Below are 7,836 nucleotides of genomic sequence, written 5' to 3' on the forward strand. Positions count from 1 at the left end.
GTGAGAGGAAGGACAAAATAAACTTGGCCAAATTTGCTTAGGATTTGATTATATGGCATCTTACATTTCATGTATTTGATCCCAAATTTATTTAAAATAAGGTTTATTAGCGAGTGTGGGTCATTATCAGCTACATTTCCCAGATTCTAGCACTGATGTCATACTTAAAAACAGAAATGCAGTAATTTCTTCAAGCTGGAGGCAAATTTCAAAAGTTTGGCAGTAGCTTAATACACTCTTAAGAGTATGCTAGCTAATATAATGCTACTTTTCCATTGGGAAATTTATTTGTCCAAAAAGTAACACCTATAACTTGTCAGCATCTGCATTGCTTCTGTGATCAACACCCCCATTGACATATGCCGCATGGGAGTTGGACTCAATTTCTTGACCGCCTGGCTTAATAAGTTGGGAGAAGCCCTGACCAAGTGATTTCCAAAATCTCGTTGGAAGAGATGACTGCAACTACTCCATGCTCTTCTCAGAATGCAGCTCAACTTAACTTGCTGAAGCAGTATTGAGCTCTGAAAATCTAACGGCTCCTAAGATTCTTTCTGGAAGCTCTGATTTAGTTTGACCCTTCATGAGAAAACATAAGTCAACAGTAAGTGTAGTTATGTAACCAAATGCTAGATGAACAATCGCATTTGCAACCAATGAAGATCCAATATCTATATCAACTTCAATAAAGTTTTCTCCTAAACAATACTTGCAAGTAACCGCTCAACCAATAATGCAGATAGCCTGCTCTCCAATTGCTTTTCTCACAATCCTTGGGCCTTCAACGATATTGGCTATCAATTTTAATCTTGAATTCCTGAGTCCATCATCTCCTTTTAGGAAGCGATCCATCAGAGAGCCCTTGGGGATTGGTTCCATATCAACAAAATATACAACAACACTATAGTTTTCCTTACTTGGGACTTGCAAATTGAAAGCCCAAACAAAAGGCTTTTTACGATCCTTCGAAATTTCATCATCAAGAGCTCTCCTAAGACGAATTTTTGTATTATTCAAGATCTCAGAAATCTTCATTGGTCCTTTAAGCCAGTCACCACCAGGAATCTTAGCCTTTGTCGTTAAATATCCAGGCCCTCTAACCTTGAAAACATCTCCAGAAGGAGAAGCCCAACCATTTGGACAGTGGTCTGGCTCAAGCAGTGGAACAGAACCTTCTGATTTCACTTTTTCTATCCACCCATGCTCCTGGTTTTCTTCAAGATTTGCCATAAGAAAGCGCCTGTCTTGAGATGATTGTGAAGCGGTCAAAGACAGGAAAGTGAACTAACAAATCAAATGGTGCAGACATATGGAGCAAGTTCGGGAAACACTTTCCACAGTAATTTAAGACCGATTCCAGTGATTGAAAAACTTCATTATCGATGCCAACTTGATGAATTAGAAACAGAAAAACCATTAACATAATTCGTGGAGATCACCAAGTGAAGAAAGAACAAAGATTACCAACAGGGAAATCTTCAATCAATGGATGAAAACAACTAAAATGTTTCATAAGAGTTGATTTATTAAAAAACCAATTAAACCATTCTAAAAACAAGAACCACGAATCGAAAACTATACAATATATCAAAGCTACACATCTTGTCCAAGCGTACATCTTTAGGATGCTAATTTGTATAATCTTTTCCCCACAGCCCTCTATCAAAGAATTGTTATTCTAGTACTTTATATTTTTCTCACTGAAGAAAAGGAGTAATTACATTGAACCCCCAAGAAGTGAATCTTGCGTAACACATTAACATTGTTACACCGCGATCTACAAAAACATACATTAAAAACTAGCTTGACCATAGGTCAGAGATTTCAAAAATGTTGACGACATCCACATCTCATCAAAGAGATCAAATTACCTTCAAAAAACTCGCAAATTTTTATTTTAATTTTTTGGTTGTACAATGCATTGTTTTTTTGTTTACAATGCATTCTTTTTTGTTTACTTAGTGTACCTAGTGTAAAAAAATAGCAGGGTTTTATTCATGGATATCCATTCCAATACTTTAGATTGCATTTTCTCATTAATTTATGAAACCCATAGGTTTTCTTTATTAATAATTATGATTATTTATAAGTGTTCCAGCACCAATCAAGAAGCCCCCGCCAACAGTCCAATCTAATTCAAGATCCAGTCATTTGATTCATCCCTGGCCTTATTGAAAAATTGCTTTCAATCCAATCCGTACGAATTCCCCGAAGCATCCAAAATATAGGAATTCAAATAACTGTGTACTCTAATGCAAGTACCATGGAGATGAAATCTAGATCCTTACACTTTCTGTACCAATTAGAATAAATTCATTCCGGTCTTAAAATTGAATTTTGCATAGTAATGAAAGTAATAAGCAACAAATCATATATTGATAATAGATTTAAAAGATTACCACTTCTAATCAAATTTTAGTACTTTTTCCCACCTTAGCTTAAAAAAATTGTAACTAAATGAAAATAACTTCCAGAAGCTATTTCTTTTGTTGTAAAATTAGCTCCCAATACGTAACAAGGTACAATCATACCAGCATTTGGGAATGTTAAAAGCAAGTTATAATACAATGGTAAAAATTACTCTGCGATGTAACCGATCGCCAGCACTATAATCCAAAAGACTACAGGGAAAAATATTATAAACTATATACTCTAAAAAGGAGGGGGAAAAAAACCAAAACTATAAAAACCACTTAAAATACACAAAATTTTGAAAAACTTCAATAATAATAATAATAATAATAATACGAAATGGGAATTCAAGACTCACCTTAACCAGCAGGGAGAACATAGATTACAAAATTTTTTGAGGAATAGGGTTTTGAGTACTGAAATAAATAATAAACGAAAAGAGCTTGTTGAAAAGCTGGGGAAAAGATTTTAATTACTTTTTTTTCCCCTTTTTAATTTTGTTGATTTGTATTTTGTGCGAGATAATCATTGCATTACGGGATGCACAAGAAAACACCAATCAAATATTGTACAGTTGCAACACCATAAATCGCTTAACTGACTATTCGGTCTACTCGTTTAAACCATTCTACCCTTTGACAGTTGACTAATCAATAAAGCTGCTGCTATTGTACGAATCGCATACTTCTTTTTAAGTAGAGAAGTAATAAACTATAAAGCAACCAAATATTAATAAAAGGAAAAATGAAAAATAGTAGGTTTTGACTTCCAAAAGTGGCCTCAAGTTTTGAACAAGAAATCAATAAAAAAATTAAAAATTTAAAACAACATGTTTTGCATGTTTGTTTTTGGTACATAACATTTAACATGATCGAATATTATAATAATAAAAATTAATTTGTTTTATCTTAATATTAATTAATTCAATCACTCTACGAAACATTCAAAAAAATGTTTATAGTTTATATGTAATCAATATTTTAGAGTACTGTTGCATTAATTACATTGATGACAACCACAACCCTAGCCATCAAGCCCCAAAAAGGAGGTGAGATATGCTGCTCAAATTTGATCGTCAAATTTACTGTCTATCAATGATTCATTGACATATCATTTTACAACTGTATTAAACACAAGTAACAATGAGAGAAAAGTTGAACACTTTAATTAAGAGTGATGTTGGGTGGATACCCAGTTGGATAGCCAATAATTGGACAGCAGATCTCAACTCTAGGACATTTCAGTAGTTGCATTGGATACCTGTGGTCCGCGAAGTATATAGAGCTCCATGCTCTTGCTAAACAAGTTGTACCTGTTTTTCAGCAGTTTGATTCGATGACTAAATTTCTACTCTCGATCATGATCCTATCGAATAAAAATTAGCTTAACAAAAAAGTAATTTCTGTTTAGAAGTGTACTTTTTGTGGTTACTAGGCATCTGTTTGCTCTCATTCAAATTTTTTTTTTTTTTTTTGGGAAAATGAGTTTTGTAATGGTAACTTTTTGGAAAACACATGGTTAAAAAGTAAGACAAAATTTTGAGTTTACATGCAAAATATTTCATTGTGTGAATATGAATTAAAAAAAAAAGTAATGTTTTGATTTAATAGAAGAGAAACAGAGGCAAAAAAACCAAATATTGAAAAACTAGATATGACTCGTGTCATGTCTCAAACTTTTGGGCGTATATATGACTCAAGTCACGTGCATGGGACACAAAATGAAATTATCAATCATTTTCTTTCCTTTAGGAAAGAAAAGAAGAAATCCAATGAAAATGATACCCAAGTTTTCAATTTGGATTACATCCAATCAGAATGATAACAAAATAAAAATTTGGGTTAATTTCGTTAAATGCCACTGAATATGCACTTAGTGAAGTCTTCAAATCGTTATTTCATGCAGGATTTTTTGTTAAAAAATAGATGCCAACTCAACATGCTGATTTGATTGCATCAACATCTAGAGATATAAAAACAATTATTGAGCAAGATATCGCACTCGTGAATGAGTTTGATGATTTTGCAATTTATAATTTGAAAAAAAAAATGTGGAGAGTTCGCATTTCAAGGAAAAAAATCAATTCCCTTATACGTGATAATTCAAAAGATTTTTAAGAGACAGTATCATCCCAACCTCGAATCTCGTCGTCATTCGCTAGACGAAAATTTTATCGTTGATTCCAACTCTCTCCGAGCCAATCAAGATAATTCGAGTTCATTGCAAAAAGGAGCTCAAGCATCAAATATTAACTAGACCTAAATCAAGAGGGCGTTAGTTGAACTTGTGTACAACTCTATTATTTCTCTTTCTTTTGAAACTTCAAGAGGTTATCTTTGTCTTTCTTATTAACACCTAATTGACTTCAATCATGTTTACTTAGTCCTAATTTCTCTCAATTATGAGTGATGGCTTTTTTTCATTTGTTGTTTCTTTTTAGGAGGTCTTGGCCCAATCTCCCTCCTTTTGTACTTTATTCTTGTTTCTTACTAAAATTCCCAACCGTCCAATAGGAAGCCACTAGTTTAGCCGAAGATCAGATTTTTAATAGATTTCGATAAAAATTGATGAAATGAATTTTGAAATACCTTATGAGTAGTAGGCCCTCTGCATTCAATACAATCTGATGCCTTCTACTTCCAATTTGAGCACTCGTATGTTGTGTTATACTCTGAGTCTTCTAATAGTAATAATTGCTAAATTTGGCTTACTGCGTTTTACCACATTGCTAAATGTGAGAATTGATTCTTGTGTAAGGCCTAATATCAATTCAAGTTTGATTGACGACACATGTTCCTGACTTAGCTAGCTTCACATTTATTTTTTATTTTTTATTTTTTATTATTTTTTTTTTTTTTTTTACAAAGTGTCCTATTCTAGACTAATCCTTGGGTCTGTGATCCGGCCCCTCTTCACACAGTCCGGTTAATCGCAGGATGTGCTCCAACTGGCCAGGGTCCGAGCGCTCCCCACCTGGTCTGACAAAGTGCCAAGCAAGCCAATCCAAATTGCACCTTGCCTTCCAAGAATAATCCTTGCCTTCCAAGTTCCCACTTGCCTTCCAAGAATAAATCCTTGCCTTCCAAATGTTCCCTTGCCTTCCAAGAAAAAATCTTTGCCTTCCAAGAGCCCCATGTTTCGAATTCACGACCTCTGCTCTGCCAGGTTTGACAGCGTCCGTCCTTTGCCAGTGGAGAAGTGCCCTGGGGGGCTAGCTTCACATTTATCATGGCAAGTATAGACGAAGTCGGTAAGTATACCAAAATCCAAAATGTACTTAACAGTACATATTGTTGGCAACTTAGCCGCCGTCTTCAATGAACACAAATAATCAGTAAATTAGCCACCATCTTCAATGAACATACAAATAACCAGAGCCTGTTGGGATTGGAGAACTTGGAGTTCAAGGATGAAAATTTTCGACCCGAGTCGTTGGAGTTTGATATCTGGAGCCGTGGACCTTATGCTGGACTAGCAATGGACGTATTGTACGCTGGATGAGAAACATTTGCACTTGCAATGCATAACCGGTAATCTTTTTCTCTACCATAAATGAATCTAAATTGCAACATTGCCTGTTGTTTGTTCCTATTTACCAAGGACTGAAAAGCTATGTGCTAAAGCTGTTGATTCAACTACACATAAGCAATGGAAGTTCAAGTCGAGGTGTAGCCGTCCCCTCGGCCTCAGGGTTGACAGAGAGAGTGGATATTTGAACATTGCAGATTCTTACTATGGCTTTCTGGTAGTTGGACCTGAAGAAGGCCTTCCCTCTCCTTTGGCAACACACGTAGACACGTGGACAGGAGGCCTATTCATAACAATGGCTTTATCTGTTTCACTGATACTAGCAAAAAATACCAACAGGGTGTAAGTTGTAAGTTCGTCGAAGTGTGGGTTCAAATCAGTGAACATTTTACTCGAACAGGTAGCTACATGTGTTTTCTTTGGTTATTGCAAGGACCATTTTTTCATGTTATTGGAAGGGGAAGCCACTGGTCGACTCTTTAGATATGATCCACCTACCAGAATAAGACATGTAATGTTGGAGAGTTTGGCATTTTCAAATGGAGTCCAATTATCTAAAGACTAATCCTTTCTTCTATTTACTGAAACAACTAATTTCAGGTTTACCCTTTCTTGTTCATCACGTGATTAGTTTTTCATTAATCTTCTAGAAATGGTATATTTATAAGCAGAAACCCATTAAATATCCACAGGATCATCAAGTACTTCTTAGAGGGCTCTGAGAGAGCACCAATAGACTCTATGCAGAATTTCCAGGATTCCCAAACAACATATGGCTTAATTGTTGAGAAGCATATACTTCCGATTGCCCATTCCAATGAGGTAATTAGCCAGGTTGGTAGGAGTGAAGATGTATTCTATGGTACCACTTCTCTCAGTGATAAGGGAGATATATTGGATGTTCTTGAAGATAAAAAGGGTGTAGTGATGAAGCTAGTGAGTGAAGTAAAAGAGGCAAATGGGAAGTTGTGAATTGGAACTGTGGCTCAGAATCACATTGCTACGCTCACTTAGCATCTTCAAGTTCATCAATTTTTTTCAGAAACCTTGGCCTTAATCTCTATCTACCTAATCAAGCAGCTTAAATAGGTACAGCTGATTAATAACAATGTGACAGTATTTAGTCTTCAGCCTAGGACTTCCAATGGTTGGTGACCACAGGAGCCAAAAATAGTACCTCGAACCAGTTTGAACTCGTCCCAACAACGAGACATGGGGCGATAAATCGATTCCCCAGTTGACTCGAATTTATGTGCCTAATCATTTTCCTTTAACAGAATAGTGCACGTACAAGATCAGTTTTAGTGTCAACAAAATAGAATTCCGAGAAGGTTAAAGAACAGAATTCTAAGGGAAGTGAGGTAGCAACTTCAGTTAAAGAGGTTGCTTTGAAATATCCTAGCCGATTCAATTGGATGACCAACTCGTCAGATTCCATATACAAAAGACATCATCTGATAAGCATCAAGTATCTAAACATGCATAAAGGGTATTTTCTATATTGGTATACGTGTATTTGTGTCTACCAACGAGTATGTGAGAGGGAGAGAGAAGCCAAAAAACCAAAAATGAATCAACTAAAAAGAAAATTTTGAATAAACTAAGAAACCGAAGTCTAGATGACGATAATTTAATCCAAAAACCTTCAAAAGTTAACCAACTAAAATCTAATAGACTGCCTAGAGAAATTAATATCCCGTAGTTCTGACCTAAATAGACTAACCAAAAGAGCAAACCTAAGATATAAGACAACCACCAAGATTCCTGAACTACGCTAACCTCCCAGTATCAATTACACATCCATTTCCACTTCTAATCCCTTGAGGATGAATCTGGAGGGAGGTCCTTTCGAATATTGGCGAGCATTGAACTTCTCAATTGCAAGTCCCTAGCTTC

General features: G+C 35.5%; 1 pseudogene; it reads right to left on the reverse strand.

The window, feature by feature from the left end:
- Positions 1-161: 161 nt before the first annotated feature.
- Positions 162-3,014, reverse strand: LOC111396686 (annotated as a pseudogene).
- Positions 3,015-7,836: the final 4,822 nt, after the last annotated feature.

This window comes from Olea europaea, chromosome 7 (assembly GCF_002742605.1).
Source record: "Olea europaea var. sylvestris chromosome 7, O_europaea_v1, whole genome shotgun sequence".
Classification (NCBI taxonomy): Eukaryota; Viridiplantae; Streptophyta; class Magnoliopsida; order Lamiales; family Oleaceae; genus Olea; species Olea europaea.